This window comes from Balaenoptera musculus, chromosome 2, assembly GCF_009873245.2.
Source record: "Balaenoptera musculus isolate JJ_BM4_2016_0621 chromosome 2, mBalMus1.pri.v3, whole genome shotgun sequence".
NCBI lineage: Eukaryota > Metazoa > Chordata > Mammalia > Artiodactyla > Balaenopteridae > Balaenoptera > Balaenoptera musculus.
The window spans coordinates 78,349,141-78,366,100 of record NC_045786.1 but is presented as its reverse complement, the minus strand read 5'-3'; the positions used below and the strand labels follow the sequence as shown (position 1 = coordinate 78,366,100).

The following is a 16,960-nucleotide window of genomic DNA, read 5'->3' as shown; positions in this document are numbered from 1 at the left end:
TGCTGGGTACTCGTTTCAGCTCTGCTACCATCTGTGTGTGATCCAGCATGGCTCACCACCCATCTCCGGGCCTTGTTTCCTCAAATATGAAATAAGAGGGCTGAACTCAATGGTCTCTTCCCTACACAAACATTCTACATTTGAAGAGTTTAGCCACGAGAAGTTTAAATGGGGTCATGGTGGCAGCTGTCCCGCGTGTCACCTCTCACTCCTTAAAGACGAGAGCCTAGACATGAGCATGAGATGGAAAAGATCCAAGAGACATCTGCATTGATTGTGTGGATTCTCGATGGTAAATAAAATGGTTATAGTATTAAAAAAATAATAATAATAAAATGCAGTGTCTCACTGGGTAGAGGAGGAAGCAGCAAAGAGAAAGTACTACAAAGGATGAAACTGGGTGACCAAGAGAGCAAAATGGGGCTGCTGACGGAAACAGGATATTTGAAGTGGGGGAAGGGAGAAAGCTGAAGTGGGCAGAAGGTTCTTGTGGGTGGCCATCAGATTTTTGGAGGGAAAAGATGATGAGATTGGATTGGGAGAGACTGAGAGGGGTCAACAAAGCCACATGACAGAGGAGTGCTTGAAAACCATCCCCTTTCACTATGGTCCCACATTTATCCCTGTCCTTGGGACAGAGGCAGAGGGGCTAACAGTGAAAGGTCCAACAAGAAGGCCATGACTGTACAAACCACAGAAGAGGGAACACACAAGACCAAGGATCACAGCAGGGTGTTCTCACTCAAACTAAATTACATGGGACATGATGGGCAGTCCCTGCTGTTCTGATGAAACTTCATTTGCAGACATCACGCCTCTAGTATCTGACAGTAAGTAAGAAGGAAATGTCAAGGAGGACAGCTGGCTATCTCTTTGCCTCTAGACTGTTCTCTCCTTTGGGGAGCCTTTATTAGGGCACCAATTCAGGTTCAAAACATCATCCTATATCCCACTCATCTGACTACATGTTAATAAAAATACATACTGGCCAGGAGTATATCATTTTCCTTCAGCCTCATTCTCTGCCTCTCTCACTTGGCTTGAAATAATTACCACTTTTACCGCTGATATTAAGAAATGACAAGCCCAAACCCTTTTCTAATTACTTAATGCCTGTGGGTTTTCAGAAGAGAATTAGCTAACTAGACCATGTCCCCCATGTTTTTGTTCGCATTTAAAATAAAACAACACTTCTATAAATATGCATGTGCACCGTCTCCTGATGCATGCCAGCAAGAGCTTCTCCAGCAAATTGCTTGGCAACCTTTTTCATGCTATTTGTTTGACAAACTGGGTCAAATGCTCATAATCGAAGGCCACAGATCTGGGCATTCCAGCAATGCCAGGCCCTGCCCAACAACCCTGAGAGAAGAAGGGTTTACTGTCTCAACACATCTGAACCAATTCAGAACATACCAGGGGAGAAGGGTAGATACCAAAGAGTGACATTCCTGGGGCATAGGTATGTGCGTGTTCAATAATATTCAGTACAAGACAATGCCAAATTGTTGTCCAGCATAATTGTTGTACTCTCCCAACTTCACATCTTCACCAACATTTTGTCAGACTTCTCAAAATGGTAACACACTGTAATCTAAATCAGCATTTCTTTGATTGCTAATGTGGTTGAGCCATTCAATTTCTTTTTTTTTTTTTTTTTAACTTGTTGGCCATTTGATTTCTTCTTGTGGAAGAGCATAGTCATGTCCTTTCCCTTTTTTCTATTGGGTTGTCTTTTTCTTATGGATGGACATGCAGGAGTTCTTCATATATTCTGGCTACTCGTCCTTTGTCAGTTACAGAGGTTGCAAATATCTTCTTCCTGTTTGTGGTTTGTCTCTTCACTTTTTTTTCTTTTTTTTTTTAATTGAAGTATAGTTGGATTTGCAATGTTGTGTTAATTTGTGCTGTACAGCAAAGTGACTCAGTTTATATATATATATATATTATATATATATATATATATATTTAGAGAGAGAGAGAGAGCACAAGAGATTCTTTTTTATATTCTTTTCCATTATGGTTTATCTCAGGATATTGAATATAGTTCCCTGTGCTACACAGTAGGACCTTGTTGTTTGTCTTTTCACTTTTTTAATGGCTCAATCTTCCAGTAGTCATATCTATCAATCTTTTATAGATAGTTCTTTTTATATCATGTAAAAGAAATCCTTCTTTACCTAAAATAATAAAGATATTCTTCTACATTATTTTCCAAAAGATTTTGCCTTTCACATTAAGTCTTCAATCCAGTGGGAATTTTTAAGGTGTATGTAGGAATCCAATTTCATTAGTTTCCCCAGAAGGACACCTAATTATCATAGTACCATTTATTGAGAAAAATTATCCTTTCCCTAGTGAGTCACCATATCTGGGCAGATCTGTTTCAGGGCTCTCTCTTCTGTTCCTTTGGTCATTTTCATTACCCCTGGGCCAATGTCATATGGTCTTAACTACTACTATGGCTTTATAATACAGCTTTATATTTATTGTTTATATCTGGGAGAACCAGGCCCCTCTACCTCACTGTGGACATCCTTGACCTTTCACACTTCCATCTAAGTTCCTCAAAAACCATAAGGAAATTTTGATTTGGAGTACATTAAATCTATAGATCAAATGGAGAAGATTGACATATTCATGATATTGAATCTATCCATGTAATGTATAATCTGTACCTTTATTTATGTCTTCTTTAATGCCTTTAAAAATGTTGTCAAAGTAAATTCTCTTCATAAAGACCTTGTACATTTTTAGATTTACTGGTACTTTATATTTTTGTGCCTATTATAAGTGACATCTTTTAAATATATATAATATATATGTAGTATATATATATATATACACACACACACATACACACACATATATATATATACGTTCTATATATTTCTTTTCTAATCTTTATACCTTTTATTTATATTCCTTGTCTTACTGTACTAGTTAGGACCTCCAAAAGTATTGAATAAAAATCTTGTCTTGATTCTAACATTTCACTGTGATGAGTAACATTTGCTATAGGTTTTTGGTACACACTCTTATCAGGTTAAGGAAGTGCTCCATCTATTCCTAGTTTTCTAAGAATGAGTATTATGAATGCATATCAATTTCATCAAATTTCGTTCCTAAATCTATTGGGAAAATTATGTGATTTTTTTCTCCTTCTCTCTGTTAATTTTCAAGCTTTTACAATTATTCTGCCTTTGATCTTTATTTTTCCTTTCTTCTAGTTTTTTCTCTAACTTTCCTGACTTCTCCTCTTTACCTATACTCTCTACCCAAGAATTCTCTTTCAAAGTCATTGTTTCTTCCATGTCCATCCCTGAGGAGAGGAGGCTATAGTTCTCAGAATCATTAATAAATATTTGAATGAATAAAAAAATGAAATACCTAATAAGTATCACATAATTGAGAGGATTTACTCGAAACCAATCTTCAAATGTAACACATCACACGTATATAGGTTGCTCTAGTTTGGGGCCAAAAGAAAAAGGTTACTCAAGATGCAGTCAGTTAGAGACAGAAGTAATTATCACAGAAAGTTTTCAACTGAAATAGTCTTTTACTCCCTAGAGAAATATCAGAAAATCATTAGTTGTCTTTTGAATTTTCTTTTCAGTACTATGTTGGACTTTAAGTACTGGGGTTCAAGCGCCCCCCCCCCATTATAACACCTAGCAATGAGGGTAACAGATTTCAAAAATGGTAAGCATCTTAAGAGAGATAAAAAGTGATGCTTATATTTGCAATTCAACACTATCAACCAAAGGGGCCAGCCCATGCCTCAAAACCTTGGTTCCAAACCTAAACCAGACCAGCCACAATGATCATCTAATTTGTACAATCTGAGGATAGAGGGGAAAATATAGTTATTTCCTTTTGCTTAAAGCAGGGTGAACAAATCTGATTTGTGGAATGCTGCATCGAGGGAGGTTATACCTCTAGAAAAGACTGGACACGTTCTATGTTAATGAGGGGTTATTATATGTTTGTTTTTGTTCATTCTTTTAATAGTTGAGTGCCCACCACAGGCAAGCACTGTGCAAGGTGATAGAAATGCAAATAAGACAGATACAGCACCTGCCGCCCCGCCCCAAATTTACCATCTAATGGAGAACATTGACCCCTGAAGCAAGACTCCAAGTGTGGTTAGTACCTATGGCTGGCATAATGGAAGGAGCACATGAGATTAACACCTAACCTAGATACAGGTGAGGTGGATTCTGAGAGGAAGTGTACAAAGAGTTTGGTGTCTGGAGATGGAGAAGTTCTCTAAGTAATTTGCAGCCCTAAATAGTACATTAAAGCTGGGATTCCCTGGGGGGAAAGCACTCTACAGTCCAACAGTGTAGAATAGGAGAGAATAGAAAAGCTGAAAGATCCAAAGACCCTCATCCATACTCTCCCCTTATCCCACCCCACTGCCCATACACACACACAACTGTGTGACTCACCCTGAAGGCTACAGTTTAAAAATAAAAAATCAATGTATTCCCCAGATACTTGGAGAAAAGACTATGACAGTTAGTGTGAAATAGGTTCCTCATCTTTCTTGCCTTACTATACCTCTCTTGTTATGCACTAGATCCTACACAATCTGCCATTTCCCTCTACTAGTCAAAAAATGTGCTTTTCATGTAGATGGCTAAAAAGCACATAAAAAGATGCTCAACATCACTAATTATCAGAGAAATGCAAATCAAAACTACAATGAGGTATCACTTCACAACAGTCAGAATGGCCATCATCAAAAAGTCTACAAACAGGGCTTCCCTGGTGGCACAGTGGTTGAGAATCTGCCTGCTAATGCAGGGGACACGGGTTCGAGCCCTGACCTGGGAAGATCCCACATGCCGCGGAGCAACTAGGCCCGTGAGCCACAACTACTGAGCCTGCGCGTCTGGAGCCTGTGCTCCGCAACAAGAGAGGCCGCGATAGTGAGAGGCCCACGCACCGCGATGAAGAGTGGCCCCCGCTTGCCACAACTAGAGAAAGCCCTCGCACAGAAACGGAGACCCAACACAGCCATAAATAAATAAATAAATAAAGTCTACAAACAATAAATGCTGGAGAGGGTGTGGAGAAAAAGGAACCCTCCTATACTATTGGTGGGAATGTCAACTGGTACAACCACTACAGAGAACAGCATGGAGGTTCCTTAAAAAACTAAAAATAGAACTACCATATGATACAGTAATCCCACTCCTGGGCACACATCCAGAGAAAACCATAATTCGAAAAGATACATACACCCCAATGTTCATAGAAGCACTATTTACAATAGCCAGGATGTGGAAGCAACCTAAATATCCATCGACAGAGGAATGGATAAAGAAGATGTGGTACATATATACAATGGAATATTACTCAGCCATTAAAAAAGAACAAAATAATGCCATTTGCAGCAACATGGATGGACCTAGAGATATCATACTAAGAGGAGCAATTCAGACAAAGACAAATATATGATATCACTCATATGTGGAATCTAAGTTTTAAAAATGATACAAATGAGCTTATTTACAAAACAGAAACAGGCTTACAGATATCGAAAACAAACTTATGGTTAACAAAGGGGAAAGGTGGGGGATAAATCAGGAGCTTGGGATTAACATACACACACTACTATATATGAGATAGATAACCAACAAGGACCTACTGTATAGCACAGGGAACTCTACTCAATATTCTATGAAAACCTATATGAGAAAATAATCTGAAAAAGAATGAATATGTGTATAACTGAATCACTTTGCTGTACACCTGAAACTAACACAACATTGTAAATCAACTATAATCCAATAAAAATTTTTTTTTAATGTGATCTTATCACTTTTTAAAAGGCCACATTTTGGACTTCCCTGGTGGCGCAGTGGATAAGAATCCACCTGCCAATGCAGGGGACACGGGTTCAAGCCCTGGTCCAGGAAGATCCCACATGCCACAAAGCAACTAAGCCCGTGAGCCTAGAGCCTGTGCTCCTCAACAAGAGAAGCCACTGCAATGAGAAGCCCGTGCACCGCAACAAAGAGTAGCCCCCGCTTGTCACAACTAGAGAAAGCCCACGCAGCAACAAAGACCCAACACAGCCAAAAATAAATTTAAAAAATAAAAACTTTTTTAAAAAGGTGACATCTTCATTTTAAAATTAAAGAAGTTGAAGGTACATTTCTAAATTCTGGCTAATTATTTAGGATGCACTTTTGAAAAAACTTTGCCAAGTTTTTCTTTTTTCAATTGGCCTATACAATTATACTAAAGTCTGTATTTAACTCCATGAAATACACCTATTTTACCAAGGATGTTAGATGAGACATGACCTAGAAATGAAAAAGGGCAGTTAAATAGAAATCAGCAAGCAGCTCTCAAACTTCTAGAGTCTTTCATCCTAAGAAAAGTAAATTAAACACCACAAGAATATACAGAATTGTAATTCACACCTGACTCCAAGGAGCCCCAGGGCCATTGCCAGCAGGAAGTTTTCTAACACCATAAAAACAAAACCAAAAACAAGACAAAACAAAACAAAAAACAGACTATCTTCATTCTGTGATTTCTATAATCACTTTATCACTTTTAGTTTTTGAACACTTTTCAGAACTATAAAAACTAGACTAGATGGGAATCTATTTTTTTTAACACACTTTTAAGTGGCTTTAAAGGAAAAATTTGGGGGACTTCCCTGGTGGCAGAGTGGTTAAGAATCCGCCTGCCATAGCAGGGGACACAGGTTCGATCCCTGGTCCGGTAAGATCCCACATGCCGTGGAGCAACTAAGCCCATGCACCACAACTACTGAGCCTGCGCTCTAGAGCCCACGAGCCACAACTACTGAGCCCACGTGCCACGACTACTGAAGCCCTTGCGCCTAGACCCCATGCTCTGCAACAAGAGAAGCCACCGCAACGAGAAGCCTGTGCACCACAACAAAGAGTAGCCCCCGCTCACCACAACGAGAGAAAGCCAGCGAGCAGCAATGAAGACCCAACGCAGCCGAAAATAAATAAACAAATAAATAAATTTATATAAATAAATAAATAAATAAAGGAAAAACTTGGCTCAAGAGACAAATGCAGGGACTTTCCTGATGGTCCAGTGGTTAAGACTCCGTGCTTCCACTGCAGGAGGCACGGGTTTGATCCCTGGTCAGGGAACTAAGATCCCGCATGCCGAGAGGCACGGCCAAAAAAAAAAAAAAAAAAGACAAATGAAAAATTGCAAAAATTATAAAGGATAGGATGATGTGGAGAATGGCTGTGACGGATACGGAAGTATTTCCCAAGAAATATACATACACCAAATGTCCTTAAATATAACCAAAACTAAATGCAAAATGATATATAAATATCAATCTAAAAGGTGTTAAGGGCTTCCCTGGTGGCGCAGTGGTTAAGAGTCTGCCTGCCAATGCAGGGGACACGGGTTCGTGCCCCGGTCTGGGAAGATCCCACATGCCGCGGAGCAACTAGGCCTGTGAGCCACAACTACTGAGCCTGCGCGTCTGGAGCCTGTGCTCCGCAACGGGAGAGGCCGCGACAGTGAGAGGCTCGCGCACCGCGATGAAGAGTGGCCCCCGCTCGCCACAACTGGAGAAAGCCCTCGCACAGAAACGAAGAGCCACCACAGCCTAAATAAATAAATTTAAATTTCTAAAAAATAAATAAATAAATAAAAGCTGTTAATAATTTTAAATAAAATTTGACAAGTGGACTGTCCTACACCAATGATCCAAAGATATACCAGCAAAGCCTGAAGACATTGAGGAGGGAGAGCCTGGTATGAATGACAGAAATTCAGGTCGTGGCTGATGAGCACATCAGTTCAAACATCATGCCTGTAATAAGTTAGCACTGAGGACAGGCCCTGTGCTCATCGCTATGTTAAGCACCTAGAACAAGGCTCTAGAAAAGCAACGGTCTAATAGAAGCGCTGTACATGAAAATGAACAACGAAAATGCAGTGGAACAAGAACGTTACAGAAATAGGCACACAATGCTGGGCAGCCAGGAGGCCTGGGGCAGAGAGGGCCAGAGGGGCGGGGAGCCCACTATGCCGCCTCACAGAGGGGCACCTGAGCCAAGGACTTACATCAGCACACAGAGACACAAGTGACAAATGTGAATGAACAAAAATTACACAGTTCACATATGATGTGGTAAAGGACTTCACCTCATATGTCAAATAAGCATTATCCTTTAAAGATAACGGAAACCATCAACCGAAATGATCACTGATGCCAATCCGAAAGGTGTAACCGAGTTTTGATGGAATTAGGTAAGGGCTGTCTGACATTCGAAGTACAAAACACAGGCCAGGCTTAGAGCCATGAGAAGGGAGCAGATGCTGGGGTGACTGAATGGGAGGGTGGGAGTCAGGGCAAAAGCATTTGTACTTGCAAAGGTCTAAGAGGGAAAAGGCTACGATTCACTTAGGGGACCTCAGCAGATGCATGCTGCTAAAGGGCTGCACGGGGATGCAACAAGAGGTGTCCCGACAGGCTGAAAAGATGGGAGAGAGTTGGGACCTGGGCCTGAAAGGACTCTTATATGGCACTAGAAAGTCTTGTGTTATCCTCTGGGCAATGGAAAGCCACTACAGGCTTTTACGAAGAAGAGGAACACAAGGTCTGTGTCTTAGAAAGATCTTTCTGGCAGCCACATGGAGACTGGGAATACACAGAGGACCAGGAAGCTATGAGGAGAGACAGTGAGTGACATGTGTTGGTGACAGTGGGATGAAGAAGAAGGGATTAATTCAAGATAGATTTAGGAGGCAGAAAATCAGTATAATTTCTTAACTGACTGGTATAGGAGTTAAAGATAACCAAAACTGAATGAAAGGTATTATCATTAACTAAGAGAGGAAAAGCTGGTTTGAGATGATTATAAGTAGCACTCACTGACTACTAAGCCCTTTAAAATATTAACTCATTAGAGCTTCACAACCCTATGAATTCTCTAATTTACAGATGAGAAAACTCACGCATAGAAAGGCTAAGTAAGTTCTCCAAGGTCACACAGCCAATAAAAGGCAAAGCCAAGATTTGAACCCAGACACACTCTCAACTACTATGTTATCCTGTATGGGACAAGACCAATTAAATGTCCCTCATGTCTCAGAGACATTCAGGGAGTTGTGTTTAATTGGCATGTGGAAAATAGAACCAGGGCTCAAAAGAAAAACAAGGGTTAACACGACGGATTTTAAAGCCATCAACACAGTTGATTTACTGAGAAAATGGGAGAGATAAGATGGCCTTTTAGAGTGAAGAGCCAAAATGTAAGGCTCAGCAAGAGAGATCCAAGAAGGACACTAGGAAGGAAATTTTTCAAACGACAGTCCATAGGCTGGGTCAGTCACCACCGCACAGAGGTGCCAGCTTAAAGCCGTCTGGACTTTCTCCTTGTGAAAACAGAGGATCCATTCAATATTTGCTGAGTGATAAATCCAGCACTTACAATAAAGGACCCCTTTACAGATTACATCAGGGAGAGGAGAAGCCTAACAGAGGATGAAACGGGGAAAACAAGAAAACAAATAGACAAAAAAAAAAAAAAATCGATGCTCTCAGCTCTTGGATGATTTGCATCTATGTTTGAGCAAAGTGGCTCCTGCCTCCAGAGAAGCAGCAGCAATGCAAGCTCACCTCTCATGCAGCGCCCTCATCTCATCACCTCCCTACCCTCCAACCCCCACCGAACCCAGCCTCTGCTCTGCCAAGAGGGCAGGGCCCCAGCCACGCCACAGCAACCCCGGGAGCGCCGGAGAAGGCAGGAAGGTGTCCTCTTGCAAAGACAGCCCCAGAGAACGATGGCTTCTGCAAAAACCAGCTTTTGTTTTTAATGGGCCTGTTCCATGACTCATCAGCTATCACAGATGCTGCACCCTGGCTCAAGCTATAAATCGACCAAGTTCCTAGGGAGGAAGAAGGGAATAACAGCAAAAGAGAGAAGAGAAGCAGAGGGAAGTGGGGAGCATGTCCTCCGTGAGCACTCAGGTACTGAGGGACTGGAAAGGGCACATGCTGAAACAGCGGCAGAGGCAGCCCTGGGCTCCCAGCACCTGCCAGACAGGCGCAGGTCCTGGTTGCCATGGCGCCATCCTGCTGGCCGGTAATGTTGCATCAGCCTTCTCTTTCTACCACAGTTCCTGTCTTGTGGGCAGCAGCAGCAGCAAAAAAGAAGAAAAAATGTTGTCTGTGCTCTAATGGCCGCTGGGTCACTGAACACTGTGCCTGGAAAGAATAAAGGGAAAGTGGAAAGAGACAGAGAAACTAACCAAGGTGGGAGCAAACTCCTTTGGGATGTATTAAATACAACCTGGACATTCTATGCATGAAATGCCCTCACGAATAAACACTCCTCCCCAAAACTTTTTTTTTTTTTTTTTTTAGTACTTACAAGAATCTCAACAGAGAATGTCGGCTTTTTATCAAGTCTCTTTCTCATGGGATTTTTTTTTTTTTTTTTTTTTGGCCACACCATGTAGCATGTGGGATCTTAGTTCCCCAACCGGGGATGGTCCCCTGCAGTGGAAGCGCAGAGCCCTAATCACTGGACCACCAGGGAAGTCCCCCTCTCATCTGATTTCTGATGAGACTTTGGGTTCACTCCTAGGTGAAAGCATGAACTGTGACCAAGAAAACAAAACGATGTACTGGAGTGGAAGTCAGGACACTGCCTTGGCTCTGACACACATCAGCCAAATGACCTGAGCACTTTGAAGCCTCAGTTTCTTCATTTGTGAAATGAGGAGGTCAGACTAGAGGGTCCTTCTACTCTCCTCACCTATCCTGAGGGTGTTCCAGAGCAAGGGAGCCCTTCCAGGTGCCCTTGTGCCAAGATGCTGATTGTGTCTCCAGGGACACCCAACAGTGAAAGTGGCCCCGACACAATGGAAGAGATAAGTGAACGCACACTCACGAAGTTATATCCGTACATATGATTAAACCAATGTTAGCGGGCAGAGACCATGTCTTATTTACCTTCACACACTCAACACCCAACACAGTCTAGGCACTTGGCTTAATAAATACTTATTGCATGCACGTGGAGGCAAAGTGTGGTGTAATGAAATCTTTCAAATTTATCTGTTATGAGTTGAATTGTGTTCCCCCAAAATTCACATGTTGAAGTCCTAACTCATAGTACTTCATAACATGACCTGATTTGGAGAGAGGGTCCTTAGAGAGGGTATCAAATGAAAAAGAGGTCATTAGGGTGGGCCCTAATCCAGTGTGACTGGTGTCCCTATAAGAAGATTTCTGAACAAAGGCACACAGAAAAGGAAGATGACAAGAAGAGACAGAGGGAGAAGACAGCCATATACAAGCCAAGGAGAGAGGCCGGGAACAGATCCTTCCTTCAGAGCCCCCAGAAGGAGCCACCCCTGCCAACACCTTGATCTCAGACTTCTAGCCTCCAGGACTGAGACAAGAAATTTCTGTTATTTAAGCTACACACTCTGTGACACTTTGCTATGGCAGTCCCAGCAAACTGGTACATATCTAAAAGTAGGGAGAATTGTATAAGATACCCCATCATACTCATCACCCAGATCTTTCATTCCTGCATACTATCACTAAGCATCTCTAAAATAGATGGACCTTTCCTCACAATGCTGTTTCCAAACATCACAAAATTAATAATTTGAAGGCAAATTTAACTGACAGACGAAATACACCTTATACTAAAACACATGCTTATATAATCCTCCACTAGAGCTATTAACAATATTGAAAACAAAATCCCAATAAGCTTGAATTTTTGTGGATAAAATGCTCAGAGGATGAGCAAGACTCTTAGAGCAATTCCATTCCATAATCGGCTCTCTTATTCAACATATTATCTGAGAATAAAAGCCTCTGTTACTTTGTTAAAGTACAGAAAAGAAAGGAAGAATGCAGTCAGTATTCATACTCACTCTCTGGTAATTGAAAATGCACTTTTCAAACTAAACCCAAGAAATTTAGCAGATGTCTTGAAGCCTTTGTTTAAAAAAAAATTAACATGTGCAGTGGTATTTTATGTTAAATTGCACATGTTTTAAGTACTTGAAAATTGGCATGGCAGAACTCTACCTCCCTCCCCACCACCAAAAAAAGCAAAACCATACCTTGACAAAGTATAAATCGCTGGTTAATTTTCCTAAAACTTTAGAGACTGGCGTTCCCAATACTTCAACAATTAGACAACTTGGAATCACATGTCCTCTTCTAAAAAGTTACTTTTTGTCTAATACAAAGATGTGAAAGTCAGAATCGCCTACTTGTAAAAGTTTTTCAAAAGAGCCTTTTGAAAAGCAATTTGCTCCATCAACTTTCCAAATCAGGCATCTCTGTAAAAACCCACAATCCAGCTAATTAGTCTCAGCTGTTCGTCATATGGCCTGCAAACCAGTCAAGTGACTTTGCCCCTTTCAAGTTTTTACTAAAACCCAATCTCCTGGTCTCTCAGACAGAAGGTGGCTGTATTCACCGTCTTCCAATGTTAGAAGACTCATACTTCAACTTTTCCTTTTTCCCCCCCATCAAAAAATTAGATGTTTCTTGAAAAAACATCTTTAAAAGTATTGTGTTCTCAAGGCCCTGAAGGTTTATATTAATACTGTTTCTTTACAAATACAAGGCCTGATCCAAACAAACATCACGGGAGATCAGTGTTAAGTGGCAGAAGTGATGGGACTGCCCACACCTCTCACTCTGGCCTCCAGACTCATGAGGAAAACTCTCTACCGCGCGGTCCACCCAGATATCTTGCTGGCATCTTAAATTCAACATGTCCTGCCCTCCACTTACCTCCTGTGTTCTTCTCTCCAGACCCTGCTTCAGACCCTCTTCTCCTCCTGCGTCTTGAGTAACACAGTCCGAACACACACCCAGCCAGACATCTGACGGTCCTCAGTGGCCCCTCCCTCTCACCCCTCCCACTTCCACTAGCCACCAAGTTCTAGGGCTCTTTCCTCCTCTTGCCTGTATTCCAAGTGTCTCTCGTTTCTCATTGGATGGCTACAATCAACCACACGTTTGGTTTTCTGGCCCCCAACTGGGCCCCCCCCCCACGGACCCATCCTCCACGCCTCACCCAAAGTGATCTTTCCAGACGGTAAGCGGGTGTCCATCACTGTCCTCTGTAAAAGCAGCCAACGGCTCCCCACCACCTCCGCAGTGGCATCCCCACTCCTTAGGCCTCTGCCTTCTTTGTCATCCCTGCCTCCTGACTCCAGCCACCACAGCTAGCTGTAATTCTCTAAACTAGTGATTTCCAAAATGGGAGAGCAGGGTCATCAGCAGCACCTGGGAAACCGTTAGAAATGCACATTCGTGGGTCCACCCCAGGCCTATGCAAGCAGAAATTCTAAGGATGGGGGCGGCCAACAAGCCCTCCAGGTGATTCTGATACGCTCACCAGAGGGCACCTGCTCTAAACCCACCAAGCCCTGTTCACCCAGAGACTCAGTCCTTCAGCTCCTTCTTCTGCCAGTAATGCTGCATTAGATGCCCCTTCTCTGTGCTCACTCTTCCTAGAACAAGTTAACCCTGTATGGTAATTATCCAATTTACTTCTTGCTGGTTGGTGAATATCTTTTTTTTTTTTTTTTCTTGGCCGTGCCGCGCGGCCTGTGGGGGTCTTAGTTCCCCAACCAGGGATCAAACCCGTGCTCCCCTGCAGTGGAAGCACAGAGTCTTAACCACTGGACCGCCAGGGAAGTCCCTGAATATCTTGAAGACAGGAATTGTGTCTTATCTGACTCACCTGTTCCACAAATCACTAGTTGAACACAAGCCTGTCACTGGGATAGATGCCGGGCGTAAAACGAATCACTCTATCCTTTGCCTCTGGGGGAAGCCACCCTCTCACTTTGACCACTCAAAGTGTGACTGAAGACTCCACCGATACAATCTACACAATCCCATCACCAACCTGAAATGTGAGCAACTGAAAAAGCCTGAACATAACCAGTCTGACATCATCTGGTAAATGACACGGAATTTTCGGTTTATGTGGTTTATAAAGGAAAACTTATATACTCCTCTTTTCTCACAGCAACCTCTAGAAGGTGGAGAATAATTTATTAAGGGAATGTACCAAAATGTTTAAATCCCAGATTAAAATTCATTATAGTTAGCTTATTCTAAATTACAGTAGAAGCTGAGTAAAGTTTCTTATTAGCACTCCTCAGCCTTCAGTGTCCTTAGGAATCTTAGGATTTTGTTAAAATGCTAATTCTGATTCAATAGGTCTGGGTAGGGCCCAGGATTCTGCATTTCTAAGGAGCACCCAGGTGATACCCAGGTAACAATGATGTGCCTGGTCCTAGAACTACACTTTCAGTAGCAAGTAAAACTTCAACAACCCCGTTTTTCATAGAACTGTAAGTCTTCTCCTTAGAGCAACACAACCTTTTTTTGACCACTTTGCATTGAAAGCTTTCTCAAATGTCTTTCAGGCTTCAGGATACAGATGGCACACGAAATACATTTAGTTCTATTACCTCCCCAAATCTTACTAGTATAACAATGAAGAGAATTTTACTTCTTATAGACATAAACTTACAAAAACAAAGAGAAAGTGAGTGGAAACAACAGGAAGAAAATGTTGCAAGCTAGAAAGTACCGAATAGATGAATAAGAGGTAATTGATTAGCAGACACAGGAAAGCAGACTCCTTACCTGCCATTAGAGAAAGCCAACAAGCAACTCATCACAGAATCTCCAGAAAGGCTTAGGCAGTTGGAGCCCCAAACACCTCTGAGGGAGGGGATAGGGTAAAGTGGGGCGAAAAATGGTGGAAGTCTGTTTACACCCCAAGCCCCACCCTTGCCAGCCTTGTAACTCCTCCAGCTCTGGCAGTAGTCGAAGGTTTATTCTCTGGAGAGAGTAGAACTCCGAGTATCAAACTCTCAGAGGGTCTCTGAGTCATACCAACTTTAGTGGAGGCAGGGGGAGGCACTGAGAAGTTGCAGAGTAAGTATGAAGACACCTCCACCCTCACCTACACACTGGACTTCCAGAAGGCAGGCATACTCCACAGACAGGTGGTTCAAATGGTCTTCTCGGGAGAATCTGCCCAACCCAGGAGGGACGCTGAAAGATACAAAGGAGCCCATGACATGTCAATCTAGCTAAAACTATGATGTACCTGTTGGGAGGAGGAGATGGAAATGGTATACGTGTGTGGTAGGGGTAGGTGGAAAAACAAGCCAAAATTCTCTTCTTCCATAGTAAAGCATCAACAGATAATGCCTAAAACTGAAAAATCGGCCATAGAAATATAAGTACGTCATTTAGAGACAAGGGATATAACGACCAGCAAGAGTCAACTCATTGCAAGAACTGAAAGCAGTTGACTCTGGGGAGCAGGAAATGAACTGGGGGCGGGGACTCTGACAGCTTCTCCTAACAGGCCTTGTAGAACTATGCCCTGATAAAATCTTTAAAATTAATTAATACAAAATGAAATGTAATGCCCAAGCTTAAATTTTTTTTTCTTGGATGAGTCAGGCCATCACAATAAACACCCCTAATGTGTGCTACATCCTCAGGATCTAGGGCCTACACGGAAACAGGATGCTGAGGATCTGGGCCCTGGAGACAGGCTGCCTGGCTCTGAATCTCAGCTTTACCACTCACTGGCTGTGTGACCTTCAGCAAGTTACTTAACCTCTCTGTGCCTCAGTTTCCTCATCTGTGGAACCAGGATAATAACAGGATTATCTTGTAAAAATTGAATTATGTAATACCTATAAAGTGCTTAAAACAGTGTTTGGCACATAGTAAATGTTCAATAGTAGTTATTCTTATTAAGGTATGTTTGCCCCTGTAGTAAAAGCCTCCTGACACTGTATTGATTTTGTCTTTTATTAGTTTATATTTCATTCTCCCTGCCCTCACCTTCTCTGTCAGTTAGCCAGCTGTCCCTCACCACAATAATCAGCGTGCCTTTCTAGGGTGACCCCTTCCCCCGCCAATGTGCAGCTTCTAATTGACAAGGCACATGGAAACCAAATAACCAAGATTAGAATTATGTATAAAATGGAGAAAAATGGGCACCACAAAATGTTCTGAAGGTCTCTCTGTGGGGCAAATCTGCACATTTCCATATACAAATCATCTATCTGACAATTCAGAACCCTTTGGGCTTACTTTCTAACTATCAACTGTAGGTCAGTGCGCTGGGTGACACTCAGGGAAACCAACCATCCCAGTTTACCTGGGACTGCATTTTAGCACTGAAAGTCCTGCATACCTGGAAACCCCAGTCCCAGCACTGGTTAAATTACTTAATCCTTTTGAGCCTGTTTCATCAGCTGTAAAATGAAGGATAATATTTACTTTGAAAGTCTATTGAGGATGAAGTGAGAGAATGTTCATATAATTCCTGACACATAGTAAGCTCTCAATAAATGATAGCTCTAGCTACTGGACTCAGTTACCTATTGTTATTACCAACTCTGATCAGTGGCAAAACAAATTATCCTTCGAAACTTAACCTGTACCTTGGTTATTTTCTTACTAGAAAAATAATTTACCTTTTATACAATGGATTCCAGGAAGCTGAAATGTTTGCTTTCATGAATTTCCATCCACCCTTTTCCTACACAATTTGTTTCAGGGACTAAGACTTATTAAAGAAATGTAATATTTCAACAATGTTGACTTCTCCACTGGGCAAAGGCCTGAGAGGTTTCCACCAGCTTTGGATACATGCGTCTTTTCTACTACAGAAGCCCTGGGGTATTTATGTTAGTAGTTGCTTCTAAACTTCTGGACAGAAATCAGCATTCCAACTCACAAAGAAGGACATCAGACATCATACCTGAAATTCTTTTTTTAATTTGCATCTCACTTTTTTCCTTCATAATGGCACCAAATCATTGTCTCCTAATGGATTAACAATGCATTCACTAAATATGTCCATTCTATGCCTGAAAAATAAGGGATCTTATCATCAAACAGATG

The 16,960-nt window shown here is 41.9% G+C and overlaps 1 protein-coding gene across 7 annotated transcripts in view; it reads right to left on the bottom strand.

Moving 5' to 3' along the window:
- Positions 1–16,960, bottom strand: part of RAB27A (RAB27A, member RAS oncogene family) — a 72,590-nt gene that overhangs the window by 44,300 nt on the left and 11,330 nt on the right. For 2 of the 7 annotated variants that reach the window (XM_036844718.1, XM_036844720.1), the window contains one exon: positions 12,115–12,233. The exons of 3 other annotated variants lie outside the window; for them this stretch is intronic. The gene's annotated coding sequence lies outside the window, so the exon portion shown is untranslated. Of the gene's footprint in view, positions 1–12,114; positions 12,234–12,796; positions 12,843–14,993; positions 15,086–16,960 lie in introns of those variants that run through there. 2 more of the 7 variants (XM_036844716.1, XM_036844719.1) reach the window with 2 other exon arrangements.